The sequence below is a fragment of the Pinus tabuliformis genome, chromosome 1_1 (genome assembly GCF_031772625.1).
Source record: "Pinus tabuliformis cultivar Carrire ecotype Pingquan chromosome 1_1, CPIR1, whole genome shotgun sequence".
In the NCBI taxonomy this organism is placed as follows: domain Eukaryota; kingdom Viridiplantae; phylum Streptophyta; class Pinopsida; order Pinales; family Pinaceae; genus Pinus; species Pinus tabuliformis.
The window spans coordinates 264,967,670-264,990,400 of NC_142297.1; positions in this window are offsets into that span (position 1 = coordinate 264,967,670).

The window sequence follows — 22,731 nt, forward strand, 5'->3', positions numbered from 1 at the left end:
ATTCACTGAAACCCAAGGAAAAATTTAAATCCCCGCCCATAATAATGTGATCAGGGGTCAGTAAAGAGAGATTTAGGAGGTGTAGCCAGAAAGGTTCTCTCTGGTGGCAGGGGCCATAAACATTCACAATACGGAGGGTTTTGCTGAGCTCTGCAGAGAAGACATCGATACCCATGAAACCAGATCCCCCCAGGATGCATCAACCCTGATTGATCTAGGGTTGTAACCAATAGCCAGCCCCTCGGATAGCCCAACAACATCAAGAGCCATAAAATTCCACTACGGGGCCAGAGCTTGCAGAGAGTGGGTGATATTCTCAGCTTGTCCTAGGGTCTCTTGAAGCAAAATAATATCAGTCGGCTCAACCTCAAAAAGTCTCTGCAAGGCTAGTTTCTTGGAGGCACTAGCCATGCCTCTGCAATTGAATGATAAGCATTTCATGGGGGAATGCTTCTCGGGGTATAATTTTCTCTAAGGACCCCATCGAGTGTGGATTGACGGCCGGAGGCAACCTCCGCCCCAGCACGCAAAATAGCTTTAGATAGATCAGTCTTCCTTCCTCTGGTAGTCAGAGGGCCAGGGCCTGGAGTAGCTAGCCCTAACCCGGCCTAATGGCTCTGCATATCCATGGAATGGGAACGAGGGCGAAGAAAATATGGGTGGGAGTTAGAGGTCCCGGAGGAAGTCGGCGAGATGGAGGAAGAAGAGGGGGGATTAAGAGATGGAGCAGAGGCGACGATGGGGGGGGGGGGTCAACATATAACAATGAGCCATAGAGATCTGAGTCGATGATACAACCTTAGATGAAGTATTATCAAGAACTATGGAGGAAGGGTTTAGAGAGATACCTGAGGCATGTGCAGCTTCTGTTGTAGCACGAGCTCTGGTCATTGGCGGAGAGAAAGTGCCGAGTCCCATCGTCCCAGCCTTTTGTGGAGTAGATTGAGCGGCGGGTGAAGGCCCCGGAGGTGGACGAGAAATTACCGGAGAAGCTCCTCTGGATGGAATTGGAGTAGCCTTGGGGGAGTCCTCTGGTTTTTTGTTAAGCGGGCACTCTTTATAGAGGTGTCCCACCTTATGACACCATCTGCAGCGAAACGGGACCCCTTCATAATCCAAAATCTGAATCCTATTGTATTTCCCCCACTGAAGAGTAATCTTCTCCTCCAGTCCTTCACGTGTGTCTAGGTGTACCAGCACACGAGCAAGAGTTCGATTCTTCGATTCCACGAATGTTCGATCATGGTCTAGGTAGGTGCCAAGAGCATTTCCAATTCTGATGAGAACATCCTCACTCCAATACTGCAATGGTAGCCCTAGCAGTCTGACCCACAGAGGTCCTGCCCCAATTTGTTCGCGCTCCGGGTCGAAAAGGGGGCTCCACCACTTGAGAAGAACCGGAGCCATCTCAATATGCCAGTACCAGATCCGTGTAGACTTCCTTTGCAAAATGTAGAGAGAACCATCCTCGGGGCAAAACGTGAACATCCGGCAATTCTTTCAATAGGGCACCCCAAATCTCCTTGACCCATTGCGACAGCCTGTTGGCAGAGTAAGCACATCCTCGCACATGTCCAACCAAAACCGTGCGCGCCATGACCGCAGCTTCCCCTATGGCCGAGGTCTCACCAAATCTGATAGTAATATCCTTAGCAGTCGCCTTTATGCACTTTGTCTTCCTCTTTTTGGTATGGGGGGCAGAAGGATGGCTAATAAAGGGATTTTGGGCACCCTCAGGAGAGATATTCTTAATAGGTGTAATGTTTACTGCCGGGGTTTCGAAACAACCAGATGGCCACAGACAAGGTACATGGGGATATCAGGTCCAACAATGGGATCATTTACCGGGGGCATAGAGAGGACAGTGGAGAGGGGCGGGTGAGGGTCAAACAAGAGCGAGTGCGGCATGTAGGTGGAGAGAATATGTTGAGTACCTGGAGATAGGGGAGGAGCTTCTAGGTCCAAAGAATCAATAGTGGGCGGCTCAGAGGTAGAGGGAGTAGTGCTATAGCCGGGCAATGTGATGACAGGCGAGACAGTAGGCGAGGTAAAGTCTGATATCAGAAAAGGAACATAAACCAACATAGAGAAATTAGGGTTACCGAATATTACCTGATCCGGGAAGGGGTCCTCGGAGTAATCCACTTGATCTGTCTCCATATTCTCCTCCATTCCAGCCAGCGGTCAGTAGCGGAAGGCGATGGGTGTGGAAATGGTTAAACGACACCGGCGAGTGGCAGTCAAACGGCTACGGTACAGGCTATAGCATGCAGGATTATGCAGTAAACCCTAAGAATTTACCCTAAACTGGCGCGCTCCATCCTTCCTCTCGATTCCTATCTTATCTTATAGGTCCATTATGTAGCTAAGATAGATACCTTTCCAACGCACTATCATGTGCTCAATTTGGACTTTGGTAAGGCACTTAAAAGTTTATTTTAAGTAGGAGTTGTGCTTAGGAGGGAGGCGTTGTGCTTAGAGCAGTGGTTGTTGCCTTTTTTAAGACAGGCGTTGTGGTTCTAGGAAAGGAGTTGGGCTTTTGCCCAGTGAGCCCCCAGAGCACCAATATGCCTCCAAATTCTCTCAAAATTTCAGCGAGGCCTTGTTTCCTCTTCTACCAAGTAAGTGACCCTATTTTCCACCTATTTGCACTCCTAAACAACATTTGTTTTTAGTGTTTTGATTCCTAAGAAAAATTGGCCCTTGTGCAAGTGATAAAACCCTAAATTCATCCCTATCCAAAATTTTCTACCCATGGGCCCTACAACACCTTCATACATCACTATTAAACCCATCCCTACCCTTACACTATCATTTCCTATTCCCTAAACACTTTTACCATAAAACGCTAACACCTAGGTTTCCAAAATTCTTAGGCAGCATCTACCATAAACTTGTCATTTAATTATCATTCCCAACTCCCTTGACATTTTCATCTCCTACTACCTCTCATAGCTCCATAATCCCTCCCATTATCTCCTCAAAGTTTTATAGCCCTATCCCTATTCCCTAGACCTATTTCCACTTCCCCTTCTCACCTGCCTTATCTCTAGGGTCTCTTAACCAAACACTATGGAGGAAGACAAAGAGAATGTGGAAGAGGAGGATACATAAGAAGAGGTGGATAGAAAAGGATAAGAAGATAGAGAGTAGAGGAGGCCATACAAAGGAGGTATAATCCTAAGGCTGGAGCCCACTAACACAAATGATCTCATGGCTTCACCAATGGCAGTGTCATGTTTTCAGTGTGTAGGTTGCTGTGATAGAAAAGGAATGAAGAAAAGTTTGAAATCCTTGCTGATGTGTCACTCATGCCCTAACACATCTCATTGGAATTCTAGAGATCATATTTTGAAGAATTTTGAGCAATTTTGGAAAATTTTGGAGTTTTTTTGGCAGTTTTTTCACTAGTCACACTACCAAAAGCGCAGTGCCCTAGGCGTTGTGTTTTTCCTAGATGCCTCCAAATGAAAAATGGACACCACCATTAGATTCATAAGGCCAAATTCAGTCAGGAAACCCACTTTTCTAAGCTTTGTTGGGTCAAATGGGCAGTCAAAAGGTCAAAAAACACAAAAAACTTCATGTTTATGCCCTATTTTGGAGGTTGGCGCTACGCTTTTGACCAGTCTTGGGATAATCAACTTTTGGAGGGAAAAACCTTGACCATTTTGGAAAATAAAGTTATATCTGGAAACCAGACAGGACAGGATTTCTAATGAGCTATCCTAGGCTCAATTTGGACACTAGGAACCCCTTCAAAAGGGGAGTTGAAGTTGGCGCTCTGCTTAGGACAGTGGCGTTGCACTTTTGACACAAATTTTCTGATTTTCTTCATTCTGTAAATTTTCTCAGTTTTGACAGTTTCACCTTGACAAATCATGTTTTTACCAATGTCATTGATGGATGTAAATGTAATAATGATGTTTTTACTATTACCTAGGGTAAATAAATTAGGTGAAAACTCTTTGTGTGATGTATTGAATCGATTTCCAAAAAGTGAGGGATGACTCACTTTGACCACCCTACACTCTAGCTATCAATTCATTTTTTGGTGGAACTGTTCCTCCTCTCCTAGATTAGACCCTTGAGGCTAGAAGGAGTTTTTTTGAGGCCTATATCATGTGCTTTTTTAGTCATTCTATAGGTTGGAATCCATTGGAGGTTGTACTAGTGTTTCAGAATTTGGCATGAAACATATTGGATGAGTTGCAACTATTTTGGTGGGATTCTTGTGGCATGGTATTTTGATATTGTTTCTTCTTCAGTTACATGTGTGATAATGTTTTGTATCTTCCATTATCCATTTCACTTCTAAATCTGTTTTATTTTCAAGTTGTGATAAGAAGAACTCATCTTCTATGCTCTTTTTTGGGAAAATCATCATACTTTGTTTCATTTCTTCTGTTTAAAAATAATTCATTATTTTCATTCTCTTTTTAACACATCATCAGTCTGAACCATTTCATCAATATACTAAAATGTGTTAAAGTACTTTCCCACCTTGCCCCATCAGATGCCTGCAATTTTGGATTCTCTCTTGCCCTGACCTAATTCACTCATCTAGTGACTACCCCAATCAAAATAAAATCAAAACCTTGAGCTACTATATCTAGCCTAAAACGCTAATCCATCCATCCCTCTTGGTTGTGACCCTTTGGAGAGAGCCCTCTCCAGTTTGGTATGGTTAGCTACCAAGCCAAAAGATTGGTCTGTGGTTACCTCAATTATGCTCTTCCTTAGTCTTGGAGTTCTGGAGGAGTGATAACACCCTTGATATAAATTTCCATGTTAAAATGATAGTGGGAAAAGTTTTGATAGGGAATTTCAAATTGCAAAAAGAAATTATTCTAAGTGTTGATGAGGTACAACCTCAATTAAGGAGGTTCAATAGCAAGGTGTCGGTGCTAGTGTAGAAAGATACCAAATAAATAATTCATATATTTTAAGGAGGATATGGGACCACTATATATAATCCAAGTGGATTCACCTACTTCATAAATGATAGTTTCAATATTTTTTATTTCTCTCTATAAACATATTTCCTTTTCAAATATAGGCCATGAAGGTTTTCAAATCTTAAATATCGAAAGTAAATGTTGAATGGTCTTGTCATTTATGCCAAATTCAGTTCCTGAAAATTCTTGATAAGTATCTGGATTGCATTTATTGAAGCTCCAATTGTCAATAAGTCATGGGAAGCCCTTGATGCCCTATCTTTTTTGACCAAAATGACATGGAAAATAATGATTTATAGGGTCAATTTCTCTATCATTGGAAGGTCCTCATCATGATGATTCCAATAATATGTGTCACATCTTGATATTCCACACAGTTTGAAGGTTGTTCCCTTTAGAATATCAAACCCTATTATTGAGTTCAATGTCCCCATAAAAAATATGATGTGGAAGTGTATTATTAATTGGAAAATCATGAATTCAAGAGGAGTTTTCACCAAAAATCAAATTAAATACTTTGTGGCCAAATTAATTCATTAAGGGCATTAAAAAATTAAATTTAAGCTGTTAACAGGCGCGAGAGGAGTCACCGATAATGATGATGACCCTCAAGGTACTACAGTACAATTCACGTGGTGTGAATAAGGGACTTGGTGTTCGAACACCACGCAAAATATTTCGGTCGAAGGCCATTGATATAAACTTGTCGCCCGAAGTGAGAAACTTGCCATTGAGGCATGCAAGCTTCAAAGTACTGAAAGGGTTGTTCCTAGATCGACTTCTCGAATAATGAGCTGATGTCGACAAGAAGCGATCCGTCATAGGAGGGCCTTAGTGAATCCCACATCAATGACACAGAACGAAGCAAATGATTTTAATGGAGGTGAAAACAATCTGACGACATAAGATTCAGGGTGGCTATCATGAAAGAATGGAGCGTAAATGTATTGTAGTGGATGAGACACAGGTGAATTCTCTGAGCGACTTCTCTTGAACATATCAGTGACACTGACATGATGGATTGGTAGTGTTAACCCCAAATGTGGATAGTGTGATGGACCCATGGTGATATGACCAGTGAACGGAACAACCCAACCCGACTCGGATGTGGAGTGAAAGTGTCATGTTCAAGAGCAACTTGCTACCAATAAAGTTTCTTCAAGTTTTCTTCCCAATTTTTCCCCAGTCATTGCTGACCAGTACCTCTTTATTTTTGTCAAGCTTGAGGAGGATAACATATGCTTGTTCTATAATTTTCCCTTTGGGTAAACCCATCGCTATGTTTTAACGAGCCTAGCAATAGTGAAACTAATTCTTGTCTATATGGACAAGTTTGTCACTATTTGGGTTTTAACGAGTTTAACGACAAGGATAACTCGGTCCTTTTCAATTTTAGAGAGTCTGAAAAAGGGACGTAAAGAAAAATCCAATAATCCTTTTTTGTCATATAATCCTTTGGAGTCCGAAAAAGTATAAAACAATACAAAAGGGATGAATTTTCGGTACTTTTAATGAGACGAACAAAGCAAGCGCTCGATCTTTTTGTGTAGTAATCCCTCAGGTCCAAAAAGATTAAAATATAGAGGGATAGCACTTCTGGTCACTTTAACAAGCTGGAGAGGCCAATCGCTCGACAATCTTTTCATATTTTACGAGTCAGTTGAAAAGTGCTTAAAGGAGACTCGTTTTTTGAGGAACGAGTGATAAATTTGGGTAGCAACTAATTCCAGGTAAGGTTTGGAATTTTCCAATCACGACAGTGTCACAAGGATGGCTGACAAGATCACTCTTTGTAGCTGTTCCTCAAAAAGGGTAAACAATCAAAAGGAGGTGAATGATCAGCCAATACAGAGTGGAGGTGATGATGAAAACACGACCAAGGCTTCAAAAGCTGATAATAATACATTCATGATGGTTCTTTACCGGAAATTGGCTCATTTATTAATGAGCTTAAACTCTGGGGGAACATTTGCTCATTGCTTATGTTTATTTTTTAACGAGCTTGAATTCCACGTTAAAACTGCTTGATCCAGTCGTATAATAAGGATGTCTCATATAACATGGCATTTTTTCAAAGCTTTACCCCACATCCTTCCTTTATGCAAGTTAGGAAACGACCAATCCTACGAGTTTAAAGGGTTAGAGGACCTACAAATTTAAAAAAATAAATGGTCGCTCTTCGCTTGTACGACAAAAGGTTTGCATGCCCCCGGGCATAGTGAAGTAGAGTTTCTAGGTTACCCCTCAATTTGGAGACAACATTTGTTTTATTAGGAAAGGCCTACCTTTTAACAAAGGTATCTTATTCTGTTCTAACCCCATTTTCCTACATGGACGAGTGTGCCAACCAATCATATATCCTTCGCGGAAACCTACCCTATACCCAAGGTTTTCCTGTCGAAATAGGCTAGGGTGCATGCCCCCTGGGTTTCAGTCATGTCCTCCAAATCACTCGCGCTCATCTGGAGGATGGACTGGGGATTGATGAGACATTCCTTGCATGAAAAGACCATTCAGGGATGGTATTTGACTATTTTCTATGTGTGAACCGGGGAATGAAAGCTGGTCTACGAGCTTGACCACTCTTCCTTCATGCGGAAAACACATTACTCTAAAGAGTGAGGAGACAATTGCTCCCATGCAATAAATATAATCATGTCCAAGGAGTAGATTATAATCCAGGGGTCCTTGGACTACCATTACGTTCATGTGAACAGTTTTCCTTCTCAATGTTATCGGCACATTGGGAAGGATCCCTAATGGTCGAGTGGTTCCTTTGTCAAAGCCTGCTAGATTTCTCATTTCAAGAAAAAGAGATGGTGAACCAAGCGCTTTCCAAGCAGTTGAGGAAAGGATACTCACAGAAGCCCCTTCATCTATGATGGTACCGGAAATGACCATTCTATATATTTGAGCAATGATTCGAAATGGTACACTAGCCAGTAAACGGGGTCTGCCTAGCAGATTCCAATCGAAGGAAACAACTAGGTTTCTTGGTGGTGGGACAGAATAAACGGCCAGATACGACTCTGACGAACTTCCTTCCTGCGGTAAAGGAACGGGTAGACTACCCCCATGTTCGTTGGAGTGTGTGCTTACGAAGAGAATTTGGACGGTGTCGTTCTTCGTCTCTTTGGTGATTGTATCATCTAAAGATGGATCCTCTGAAGGTAAGACTGGGTCAACTGCCACCTCGACCTTTTGACTTTTGTCTGGTTTGGATTCAGATGGTTTATCTTCAATGATAGACGCTTCGGCCGACCACAACGACGTGTCGGCCGGATTTTCAACTAGTGATGGACTCGGCAAGAGTTTCTTATATCCAGGAGGAAGCCGTAACAGTGAAATTGGACGGTTGTCCAAAACTCTCTTAGCCTCATCTAAGAAGGGACAACGATGGACGGCGTGGTCCCCTTCACACAGTTTACAAGGAAATTTACATTTTCCTTTTTGTCCAGGGGCTTCACTTTCACTAGTTGACGGTGTATCTTCAACATGATCATCATAGGTTGATGACACCGGATTGTGCAAACGAGGAGAGTCCCTTAAGATCCGAGGAATGCAAGGACAATCTCGATGATAGTGGTCTCCTTTGCAAATGACACATGGTGATTGAGGCCTTGATGGTGCAATGTGTGGATTTTCGTCAGGCAATGCCTGGTTTCCCTTTTTCGCCTTTGGCTCTTTCTTCTTCTTCTCCTTCTTCTTCTCAGTTACTTGATTTTTGGCTTTACCATCTTTATCAAGTGAAGAGGAAGGAGGAGAGGGAGAACTGTACGAAGTAGAAGGTTGGGGGGTAACTTTGGTATCGTTTAGTTGCTGACTTGATTGTTCAGGAATCACGGTGTTTTGAACGATAGAGGTCGAGAAGAGCCATACAGGCAAGCTGATTGTCAATCCTCGAAGTGACAATGTGGCCACATGGGGTGCACCAACATCTCCCCAAGAGGAGAAAGGACTAGGATTTCCTCCAAGGGGAATTCCTTGGTTGGTGGACTCCATTTTTCTCAACCTAAGACCAACGTAGGAAAGGTGATGTTTATTCTAATTAAAATAAATTTTAGACGCTTTAACACACCTTGTTTTTTCAATTTTTAAGAGTCGAGAAAAAACAAAAGATGACTCTAGTCGCCTTCGCTTTTTAATGAGCTTGAAGTGACAAGTTCTCAGATGGACCTTTTCCTTTAAGGAGTCTGAAAAGGAACGAAAGGGACTACTCTGGAAATCTAGACAGAGGGATTACCAAACCAATCGCAAAACTGTAGTCAATCTTCCCGAATGGTGTGTTCAGTGCATTGCGATGGATAGGGCGGCAGAAACGGCTTCATATGGATAAAGGATAAAGCCTATTGTGGTCTCCCAATATATGTTCGATGGTACGTGGGAGCACAAGTCCGTACTGGGATTTATAGTCTCAAAGTGGAGGAATCACCCAACCAGCAATGAAAACAACAGTTACCAGGCTTTACGACGCTGGAATATGTCTCTAGCCTAGACTTCTAAATGTTGTGCGTTAGGTTCCAAAGCGTTTTTAGATTCATTAAATTTATTTTACAGTTGATCTTGCTTAAGAAATTTTCCTTTCAGGTTCACCACGTGATGTAGATATACAATTTCCTAAAATGCAATCTAAGATGATAAACAATCGTTTAATCTTCCTTTTGCAATGAAAATCCTAGCTACTAAGGAAAGAGAGATGATATTATTTCAACATAGATCAGAGAGCACACACTATATGCACTATTGTAAATCAAACCAACAAACAATCTAAATGCAAATGCACATGCATGTATTTTTTTTCAGCCTTCTTAATGTGTGAATGATAAAAAGAAAGCTAATCGCAAATCTGAGTTATTTTCAAAGCGACTTTACTAACAAGTTTCTTTTCAAGACAAAATGAAGACAATGACGACACTCTGCGATTTGGAATTGAAAACTTGCTTTCGACACTTGAAAAACTATTAATTAAAATCAAATACAAGAGTAACAGTGTAATCGACCATCAAGAACAATCGGATTCTCTTCTATGACTGAAAACGACACTTGCGACACTTTCAAATCAAGAAACGACAGTTCAATTATGCTACTTCTTTGTAAAAGAGTACTAAAAATGGCTCAAAATACATAAAAGATTTACAGTTCTTTTCACAATAGAGGCGGAATAATGGCAAGGAAGGGGGTTTCAACAGAGGTATACTGACTACAGACAGCAAAACTCCTGAATAAAGCTGAAAGAGTGAACACAAAAACCAGAATCTAAGAACAGAAGAGGTCTTGTCTGGTCAGCGCACCTGTAACATAGGGAAAGTGAGATGCAGTGCACCTACCACACTCGGGAAGTGTGATGCATCCAGATTCTAGAGAAGAGACAGTGCGATGATCTAGGGACGAGACTTCAACTGGGTTTCGGGTCACAGTTTGCAGCTCAGTTCATGGATTTAGGCCGAGCAAGTGGTAATCAGTAAATCAATCACAGGGGTAGATATAAGGAGGTTACTAGAGCCACCACAAGGGCAATTAGAGAGCGTGTAAATCCATTGTTCAGTTCATAAATAAAACCCGGAGATAGACTGAAGCAACATTGATCTACTTTGCACTTGCATAGCAAATGCAGTTCAAGGGCTAGCTGGCTTGACTTCAGGCTCTGTCTATAAGTTTATAAAGCAAACAAATATAGACAAACAAATAATCTATTCGCTCCCCAGTGGAGTCGCCATTTTTTTATCGGCAAATCTAGTGTCTATGCAAAGCTACTAGTCCCACTAAGGCTGGTAGCTACCTTAGAAACAAACAAACTAAAACCACTTTCATTTTCCTTCATGAAAAGTATATAAGAGGGGAAAGAAGGAGACCAACCTCTGTCTTGCGCTTGGTTCTTTGCTTGATTCCTCTCCCTTCTGATAGATCTTTTCCACTCGCTTCCTCATCTACCCAGCTTCAAAGAGCACCTGTAGAATCAAAGAAGCATAACACTATCCAAGAACAGAGATCTACTATCATAAAAAATATAGGACTAGATATATATTGACCACACAAATTCATATATCATCAATCATACAAGAATGTGGAGGAAAACTAAAATAGATTTATTAATAATAAAGAATAGCAAAGAGGATTACAACCAATTGTTCTGACCCAGCATCATCCTCTCAGCAAGAAAGCCCTTCTTCACCTCATGAAAAGCTTAGATCACCCAACACTATGATGTTACACCAAGAAACCAATAGCACTTCCTTACAAGATACAAAATTCCAGCCTCTGGATCTCTGGGATGAGAGATCCATATATAGATGTTTACAATGGGGTGAGTCAGCTTTTGAGATTTGATTAGTGTCCTCTCTCTCATAGTGCTTGATTCCACTTGGAGATTGATGATCCCTTACTCATCCGTGGGCAAATGCAGAGAGGCAACTGTCATAGGAGAAGTTTTTGGAAGATTCCATGATCCTCCACCTTGCAGATTGACCCTGCCATTTGTCCACTCTCGCCCATCGCACCCCATAGAAGGGCTTTTTAGGATACATCACACCTCCCATGTGTATTTAGGTGGGATGTAGCGCACTTTGACCATGGAGGAGGTGAGATGGTCCAATTTTGACCAGTTCTGAGTAGTTTTTAATGGAGAACTTCTGGGAGAGGATGTAATCAGTTGACCTTGTTCTTTTAGGTGTTGGAACAACACTTTTAGGGACTTAAGAGCCCTTGGTTTATGGACATTTATGATTGGGGTTGAAGTGCCCTAAAATGTCTATAACAGTTCCTGTATCATTCTTTTATAATTTTTGTTGTGTGATGGTTTGGGTTGATTCGATTTCTTGTAATCGCATCGCTTTGATATTTCGTATTCCTAGATTTAACGAAATTACTATGTATTACATGCTCCAAAAGTATTGGTACACGTTGTTATCTAATTACCTGCTTCAGTATTTTCTTATCGTTATTTTAGATTTAGTCATTTAAGTTCAGCATTCTATTTCCAATCTAGTGATTTAATTTAGCATGCTATCTTGAGATTCTCTACTATAAAGAGCATTTACTACTGCTGTCTACACTCTCAGACCGACATCCCTGCTGTTCAAATTATAAAATACGTTTGTAATATCAATTAGTTAAAAGAGAAATGAGTTATTGTTATTGTATTCTTGACTGATACTTGAATGAATGTTTGATTTGGTTTCATTAGCAAGTTAAGCTTTCCTTTAATTGTAATTCGAGTTCACTAGATGCATCCATTTACTCTTCTATTTGAAAGCAATGTACTGCAACTTTGAAACATTACTCTTGAGTAAATAGCTGCCACACACTATGTACACTCTCGAAATAGAAAGTCTTGCCCAGATTGATGATTAATGTGAAGATAATTAGGAGTTAAAAAGACACCTTTTATACCTCAACATTTTGGCATCATTGTTGGGGACAGTGTAGCCATTTCTAAGGAGTAGTGTGCATCTGATGATTGCCTATTAGGAGAGAATTGGGTATTAAAAATGAAAGGTAAGAACCTGCATATGGAGCATGTAAAATGCCTGCTCCCCCACCTGCTTTCCAGCAGAATTGTTAAGAACTTAGGGTAGAAGTAAATATTTGAGTTGTGTGTATGACTAAGAAGAAAAACCTAAAAATAATCCAAAACCACTACCCAAACCTGACAAAGCTAAGGGACTGGTGACCCTTGGTCGATCAACCTTCATAGACAACATCATTAAGAAATTTGAATCTCAGCCATCAGTAGTCCCTAGGGAAGTTGATTCCAGACAACCAACTAGCTCCCTTTGAGCCACAGACTCACCATTTGTAGCCTTTACAGAGGTGCACAACAAAACAGAAGAGACTAAGCAAAATTTTCAATAAATTGAAAATTCTCACCCAATTTCTTTACAAGAAGGGAATTCAAGTAATCTCCATGAAGGAGGAGGAGAAACATGGGGAAATAGAGGGGCCAAGATCCCCTCATGAAATAATCCAAACACTCAACAACCCAGATAAGGGGAGTGATGTTAATTTTATCCAAGAAGAATCAGGAGAAATTGAGGAGCCAAGATCCCCCAAGTAGTAGTTTGGCAAGGAACATTCACTGTCCCAGACCAAGGGAGAGTTGTTAAGCTCATTCCCATCCCTTCTAGTCATCCTAGAAACAACTCTCTAGAAATCCCAGAAGGATATTGGCACATATTTGATCAAATGGCCCAGAACTAGCAAACACCTCAGACCTCCACACTGCAGTATCCTATCATTGACACAGCAGTCAACGCACCTATGAAATCCATTCCTCTCTAGAATATTCCTACCTTTCATGGGCTGACATCAGAGGATCCAGATGCATTTCTATTTGAGTTTGATATATTGTGTTGGGGGTATGTCTATACCACCGATCCCCAAAAATTAAAGTTATTTCCCTCCACATTGAAAGGAGCAGCTTTATGATGGTTTATGGGATTAGGTAGAGGCACTATAAATGACCGGGATCAAATGAAACTAATTTTCTAAAGAGATATCAAGACTATTACAGATCTAGGGAATTGAAGGATGAGACATTTCAAATGACAGCAAGACCTACTAAAACACTGGAGGAATATGTAAAATGCTTTCAATATAATCTCCAGAGATCTCCTTATGCATCTTTGCCCTTGCCTGATAATGTATTGAAAACTACGCTAATTAAAGGGATGAAAGAACAATGGATTGAAACATTAGACATTATGGGTAAAGGTGATATATATCACTAAAATTTTGCTGACATCATTAATTTGTGTATCAGGTGTTCAAGAGGCAACACAAGATTGAAGCCAAGAAAACGTGACATGATCACAAGGGATAACAAAATCTCTGGTGGAGGTATAACTCACGTAGAAATTGGCTATCTGCTAGAGGATTTCAAAACTGATATTCTAGGGACTCTAACAATGGAATTGGACATAATGCAAGCCAAACAAAACTAAGAAGAAGCAGAACACAACTTGGTGATATTTTGTCCTAGATATAGAAAGAAGCATAGCCACAAAGAGTGCCCACTAGATACAGTCCAAATCTGCACCATCTGTACGAAAGATCACAACACAGAAAGTTATCCATCACTCCCAGGGTTGAAAGAAGACTACAAAGAAGTAGAAGAAGAAACAGAACCGATCTACCTACTAAATCAGCGCCACCAATGGCAATCGTGACAAACGGGTATGCCCGTTGATCCAACCTCTTCTTTTCAGCCTCCTCAGTATAATGCTCAACAATATAATGGAACGTGGCAGAATCGGCCACCTTTCACCAGTGGGCCACAATAGCCATTCCCTATGCCACCATGGCCAAATCAAAGAAATCAAACCATTTGGCGTAAATTTCCTTACTGTCCACCATTCTGGCCAAATAATGCATATTCATCATAATGGCCACCCTCCACCTCATAGAGTCAAACTAGCCGTTGAACTAGAAAAGACCCACAAATCAGGTAGCAGGAACGATCCCCTTATCTCAACCCACACTACCAGCACCATACACATTTCAAAAAAACCCCAGATCAACTTAAGACTGTAGCTCCCAACCCAACCCAACCAAAACCCCAACAACAGATCGGTTCAATTTGTGAAAATTATTAAAGGATCAAAACCAGAAACCGAGTTAAGGGAGTGCAATGACCTTCAATTAAGATCTGAGTGTATAATAGAATTAGAGGGGGATAAAAATGTTCAAATTGAAAATATGTTACCTATAGAACAAACACCACAAGAAGAGAATCTGGTTAGATAGAAAACTCATGGACAAGCAACCACCTCTTCTCCACCTTTCCCAGAACAACTAATCATACCTCGCCCAATTGAACATCCTGATTTTGATCTTCTGGGAGAATTGAAAATTTTGTGTATAAAAATACCACTCCTCCAGGCTATTCAATACATCCCAATTTATCCAAAAACCATCAAGAAATTATGTATGAAAAATCCAAAGAGGAAAATAAAAACAAATCCAACTGTCCATGTAGTCGGTACCTTATCTGATTTACTATCAGGAAGAGAAACACCTGTAAAATATGAAGACTGAGGAAACCCTATAGTCACGGTGAAAATAAATGGATGCTTCTTCCCCAATGCCTTAGTTGATTTAGGAGAATAAATCAATATTCTTACAACCACAACTTGTCAAAATCTTGACATTACATCATTGGACCCATCCACAACCTTGTTGGAATTGGCTAACCAATCAGTAGTCAGACCAAAAGACACATTACATGATGTAATGGTGTCTGTAGACTCTTGGGAATACCCTGCAGAATTTCTGATCATCAATCCTAGAAACCAACTGGATGGACACCCCTTAATTATAGGTAGACCTTGGCTAGCAACTACGAATTCTTACATTAGCTGTCGAACATGCAGCATGACTATAGCAAGAGGAAGCAATGTAAAGAATTTAGCCTTATATCCTCCAGCTCAGCCAAGTTTAACAATAATCAAAACCAGAAAACAACCTGTATCATACCTAACTGAAAACATTAGATCACCACTAACCATAGAAGATGCTCTCAAATTTAAAGATAAAATATAAGATGACATCATTAACACCTACATTAACTAACCGGAAGCGGGATCCCATCTAAAATTTCACATGATTAAAGTAGCATTCGATAATGAAGTAGAAGAAGATCCCCTAAAAGATACTAACGATCAATTAGTCCCAACCACCTCTGTTTATAACAGCAAAACCATAGAAATTGAGCCAGGAAAAACTTTGAACATTAACAAAAACCTGACTGCTGACCAAGAGAAAACGCTGGTTCAACTCCTGAGAAAATATAAAGAGGCCTTTGCATTGGACTACCCAAACCTGAAGGGAATTGATCCCCAATTGTGTATGCACCACATCTATACAATAAAAGATGCTAGACCTGTTCGTCAACCCCAACGTATGTTAAATCCTCATCTTAAGGATATTGTGAAAGCTGAATTGCAAAAACTTTTAGATGTAAAGTTTATCTACCTAATATCTGTCAGCAAGTGGGTCTCTCCATTAGTAGTGATGCTGAAAAAGAATTGAAGTGACGGATATGTGTTGACTATAGAGAACTAAATAAAGCAACCCAGAAAGACCACTTTCCCCTTCCATTCATTGACCAAGTCTTGGACACATTTGTAAGAAGGAAGTTCTTTTCTTTCCTAGATGGCTTCAGTGGATACAATCATATTCAGATTGCCCCTGAAGATCAGGATAAAACTACCTTTACCTACCCTTGGGGAACATTTGCTTACAGGGTCTTATGCTTTGGGTTGTGCAATGCACCTGCCACGTTTCAAAGGGCTGTACTCAGCTTTTTTTGAGATTTGATAAATGAAGGGCTTGAAGTATATATGGATGACTTCACACCTTATGGGGATGACTTTGAGCCAGCATTACAAACATTAGAAAAAGTGCTGCAAAGATGCATTGCCACCAGCTCTATTTAAGCCTTGAAAAGTGTCATATGATGATGACTGAGGGACTCATCTTAGGTCATTATATCTTAGCAACTGGAATACAGGTAGATCCAGCTAAAATTCAGATAATTCTGTTAATACCTACCCCTTCCACGTAAACAGAGGTACGGAGTTTTTTGGGATTTTATGGTTATTATAGAAGATTTATAAAGAATTTTTCTCAGATTGCTGCACCATTATATGCACTAACGGGAAATATTGATTTCATTTGGATAGATAAATGTTACAATGCTTTTGAGGATTTAAAAAGGCTTGTATCAATAGCCCCAGTGCTAAGGGGCCCAAACTAGGATTTTCCATTCCAGATTTCATCTTATGTTTCAGACATAGCAATTGGAGCAGTTCTTGGATAGGAAGAAGACAAAAAGCCATATGCAATATATTATATCAGAAAAAGTCTATCTCCTGCTGAATTAAACTATACTATGCCTGAAAAAGAATTTTTAGCTATAATATATGTTGTAAATAAATTTAGACATTATATAACTAGATATCCTATAGTTTTATATATATATCACTCTGCCATTAAATATTTAGCAAATAAACCTGTTACAAATGGAAGAGTGACAAGATGGTTGATTCTCTTGCAGGAATTTGACATCACAATTAAGGATCGACCTGGAAAAGAAAACCATGTAGCTCATTTTATCCCACGAATGCCAAATCCAGCTCATGCAGTAGTAGTTGAGGATCGATTTCCTGATGAACATTTATTTTCTTTTACAGTTAGAATACCATGGTATGCGAACGTTGCAAATTACTTGGCAATAGGCAAATTTTAAGCACCTAATGCCTAATGAAAGAAAACAAATAGTGCAACATAGTACCCGATTCTCTTAGATCAGGGGCTATTTATTCCATACAAGGGTAGATATGCACATTAGAAGATGTGTCTGGGAAGATGAAGTGTTTGACATTCTAAAAGCATGCCACGATGGGATGTGTGGCGGACATTTTGCGGACCGCAGAACCAGTCACAAAGTCTTACAAACAAGCTATTACTGGCCCATTATATTTAAAGATGCTGAAATGTTTTTTCAAGCCTATGATAGCTTCCAGAGGGCGAGACGCCCTAGACAATCTGATGAAATGCCTCTGAACCTACAATTAGTAATCGATCCTTTTGAGCAGTGGGTGCTAGATTTTATTTGTCCTATTAACCCATCATCTAATCAAAAAACATACATACTAGTTGCAACGGAATATGTTACTAAATGGGTTGAGGCAGAGGCGCTACCAAGAGCTACTAAGGATTCAGTGATACATTTTCTTTTCCAATTATTTTTGTGATATGGCTTGCCGAGAGACATAATTATAGATGGAGGACCACAATTCGTAGGTAACAAGATTGCTGCAACATTGAGAAATTACCATATTCTTCACAAAATTACAACTCCATACCACCCACAGGAAAATGGCCAAGTAGAAAGTACTAATAAGGTAATTGAGGCAATACTTACAAAAACAGTTGCATCACATAGACATGACTGGGCTTCCAGATTTCCAGAAACCTTGTGGGCATACCACACAACATGGAGAAACACCATGGGATATTCACCATATCAATTAGTATTTGGTAAAGAACACATCTTCCCAATCGAATTTTAGATTCAAACATTAAGAACAACTCAGGAGGTGGGTTTGAATTTAAATGAAGCTCATATCAATAGATTACAACAAATCAATGAATTAGATGAAATCAGGCTATCAGTTCTTTAGCACACTGCAATAATCCAACAACAGAGAGTGATCTAAAAATCACTTGTGAGTGATCTCATTTAATTAATTAGTGAATGAAGGTACTACAGACTCATGTGCTAGTGTGTGTGTCTATATTATCTTAGGCAACGGGTCGATAAGATTGAAAAATAAATAGACATTAGAAAACAGTAAGAGAAACACAGTAAGAAAAACAGGACACAACAAAATTTAATAAGGAGTTCAACCAATCCTCTTGGGCTACGTCTCCGGTCCAGCTTTTAGTGGTGGCCTTATTTTACTGTGTCTTTAGGTAGAGTTTTTACAATGAGGAGCTCAATTTGAGTCTCCTGAAATAGATGATGCTTAGTAGGGTGGTTCTTAGATTCCCCAAGTGACTAGAGTGCACAAACTCTTCCTTACCAAGTCTCGACCTCAACTATTCTGAATGGGATGAGTCCAATTTGGTACTCAGTTCCCAACAGATATCCTCATAGGGATTTCTTGAACCTCTCAAGACTGGTTCTATCTGCTCGATGTTGCCTTAGCTCTGTAGGTCAGTTCAGCTCTCTGTTCTTTTCTTATGTCTCACTGTCTCCTTCTTCCTTCTTCATTGTCCCCTTGTCTCTGTTCTTTGTTTGTGGCTTAAAGCCAATTTGTCTCATGAGTGTTCGCTTCCTCTTCCGCCTCTTCGGATCGCTTGTTGCTATTTTCTTGGAATTCCCTACCTCTGCGTCATTGCCACTGTGTAATGTTTCACAGGGAAGTCGCAACTTGCCCTTTCACGAATTATGCTAGCTCTTCCTCAAACGGTTCAGTATTTCGGTTACTCTGAGTAATGATTCATCCGACAAGTCAACGGTCAAATTCGACTTCAGAAACTTATATGCCATGGCTTATTCTTGTGTCGAATCTAGTTTCCCATTGGGCACAATCTCTGCCATTAGATCTGGGGCCTCCAGATCCTACAGTTATCGCTCTTATCACACAGTTGACTTGCTCAGACATTAGCCAATGATGAGAGTGGTTTTCTCTCTCATCCACCGGACATGTGTCATTCATTGTATGGCATCACTGGGTCCCCTGAAAATTCTGCTTACTGCCCAAAACGCGTCTGATATTCCGTCGGTTTTGGAGCGTGGGACCTGCCTATCATTTCAATACGTTTCCCACAATTTTCAGCTTCCCTTGTGACCGAGCGCTTGAGCCTATTCCTTTTCGATGGGTTTTTCCCAACGATGTGTGATTAGCAATTTGCGCTAAGTGCGCATTAGAAACGGTATCCGTTTTTGATCCAGACTTCCTAACTGTTAGTTTGTGTCCTGCGCAGTCTCCATGGCCTCGGTCAGCACACTTTGACCAAGGTCCTCGTCATTCCTTGCTGGCTACAAATTGCCACTGCTGAGAGGTCTTCCTGATAGCTCACTGTTCACAAGTTTTTGAAGTCTGTCATGATTTGATACAATCATAGAACTCTGATATTTTTCCAAGGATCCAATTCGGATCAGAGAGTGAAATGACATGATGCCCTTATTAAAAAGAAGATCTTCCAAGAAGGAGATTGGGCACTCCTATACGATTCTAGGTTCCAATATTTGCCTGAAAAACTCCAGACAAGATGGTTAGGACCTTATGAGATACAAAAGGTGCATGATAATGGCACCATTACATTGGCAACCATTTATGGATCTGGCTATTCTTTTAAAGCGAATGGTCATCGAGTGCGACTTTATCACAAACTACTTACCAGGGAGTCCTTTAGCCAACAGTTATGGGAAGATTCCACCATGAAAATTCTCGCTGAGGAGGGTAACCCATCCTCAACATCAATCCACTGAACAATTCATTTGTTTTTGAATTTTGTATATAAATTTTTCTTTCTATTTAAATTTGCTTGTAAATTAACTTTTTTTGCTTTGGCTATTCCATTTAAAGAACAACTATTGTTCCCTGCTAAAGAATAGTTGTTGTTCCTCTAAAGGAATAACAAAATTTTTTGTACAGATTTTTGTGTTGTCCCATTTAAGTAACAACTACTGTTCCTCTTAAGGAACAAAAGTTGTTCCATTTAAGGAACAACAGTTTTCTCTTTATTTAATTTTCATGCTGTTCCATTTAAGGAACAGTTTCTGTTCCTCTTAAGGATCAGTTGTCATTCCATTTATGGAACAACAGTCCTCTGTATATACGATTTTCGTGCTATTCCATTTAAGGAACATCTCTTGTCTCTCTTAAGGAACAACAACTATTCCATTTAAGAAACAACAGTTTTTGCGTGTGTTTTCTTTTTGTTGTTCCTCTTAAGCAACAGTTGTTATTCCTCTTAAGGAACATCTGTTGTTCCTCTTAAGGAACAACTGTTGTTCCTCTTAAGGAATAGTAGCCGTTCCATTTAAGGAACAACAGTTTTGCATGTGTTTTCTTGTTGTTATTCAATTTAAGGAACGGTTGTTGTCCCTCTTAAGGAACAACGACCATTCCATTTAAGGAACAACAGCTCCACGTGTTTTTCCTTTATGCTGTTCCATTTAAGGAACAACTACTGCTCCTCTTAAGAAATGGTTGTCATTCCATTTAAGGAACAACAGTTTTGCGGATGTTCCCTTTTTGTTGTTTCATTTAAGGAACAACTGTTGTCCCTCTCAAGGAACAGCAGCTGTTCCATTTAAGGAACAATATATTTTCTTGTGTTGTTCCTCTTAAGGAACAACAATCTCATGTATTTGTAATTTTGTTGTTCCATTCAAGGAACAGCTGTTGTTCCTCTTAAGGAACAACAACTGTTCCATTTAAGAAACAACAATCTCATGTATTTGTATTTTTGCTATTCCATTAAAGGAACAGTCGTTGTTCCTCTTAAGGAACAACAGTCGTTCCATTTAAGGAACAACAATATCGCATATTTGTATTCTTGATGTTCCATTCAAGGAACAGCTATCGTTCCTCTTAAGGAATAGCAGTCGTTCCATTTAAGGAACAACAATCTCGTGTGTTTGTATTTTTTTTGTTCCATTCAAGGAACAGCAGTGGTTCCATTTAAGGAACAACAATCTCGTGTGTTTGTATTACAGTCGTTCCATTTAAGGAACAACAATCTCACGTGTTTGTATTTTTGTTGTTCCATTCAAGGAACAGCAGTTGTTCCATTTAAGGAACAACAATCTCGTGTGTTTGTATTTTTTCTGTTCCATTTAAGGAACAGTTGTTGTTCCTCTTAAGGAACAACAACCGTTCCATTTAAGGAACATCAATCTCGTGTGTTTGTATTTTTGTTGTTCCATTTAAGGAACAATTGTTGTTCCTCTTAAGGAACATGAGTAAGAGGAACACCAGTCATTCCATTTAAGGAACAACAATCTCGCATGTTTGTATTTTTGCTATTCCATTTAAGGAACAGTTGATGTTCCTCTTAAGGAACAATAGTTTTTCCATTTAAGGAAAAAAAAATTCACGTGAATTTTTTTCTACTGTTCCATTTAAGGAACAGTTGTTGTTCCCCCTAACAAAGAGCAGTTCTTCCATTTAAGGAACAGTCGTTCCATCTAAGGAACAACAGTTTGGTATGTGAGTACTTTATGCTATTCCATTTAAGGAACATTTGTTGTTCCTCCTAAGGAACAACTTCCGTTCCTTCTAAGGAATAGCAGTTTCATCATTATTTTCCTTTTTGTTTTTCCTTCTAAGGAACAACAGTTTCGCTTCAGTTTATTTTAATGTTGTTCCCTCGAAGGATCAACACTTTTTCTTGCGTCCATTTTCCCATTGTTCCTCTTAAGAAATAGCTACTATTCCTCTTAAGGAACACCAATTTCGTCTGAAATTTTTGTCTTTCTAATGTTCCTCCTAAGGAACAGAAGTTTTTTGTGCAATTTTGTTTTTGTTGTTCCTCCTAAGGAGCAGCGGCGGTTCCTTTTAAGGAACAACATCCTTTTCTTGTGTGCATTTTTTTTTTCTGTTCATCCTAAAGAACATCACTCATTTTGAGAGATTTTTCTTTAGCAAAATAAACATCTTGTGAATATTGTCTCATACTTTATGATCATTTAAAGGAAATAATACAAACATATATGCAAGGATACAAAATTCAAAGGTTACTGGAACAGGAAAATCAAAGAAAAATTATCATCTTTAATGAGATTGCTTTGTATTGATTAGAAAAGGGGAGGACACAACTATCTATATCACTTTGTTTTCCTTATCTTCACTATAACATAAATTGATTGATTACTTGTATCATGTTGGTTCTTCCCTAATCCGCATAATTGTCTTTGCTTATTATCATTGAATAAGAATAAGGGCATATTTTATTCTATTGATATGTTCAGACTTCTTCCACCATCCCTACTCTTAAGGAGTGTTGAGCCACCCTCTATATATAAATAGGAAGTGCTATATAAAATAAAAGAAAAGAGGATGAAAGAAAAAATATATATATGTTTACTAACAATTCTATGATTTGTTAGATAGAGGATAGGGGGTCTCATCATGATCCAGCCTACCATGATCATAAGGAAGCAGTGAAGTGGCATTCCCACTATGGCCACCACACCAGAGATATAATCCAATGGACACATCAAAAAAATAAAAAGTCCTTGGAACAGGAGGTCTCATCA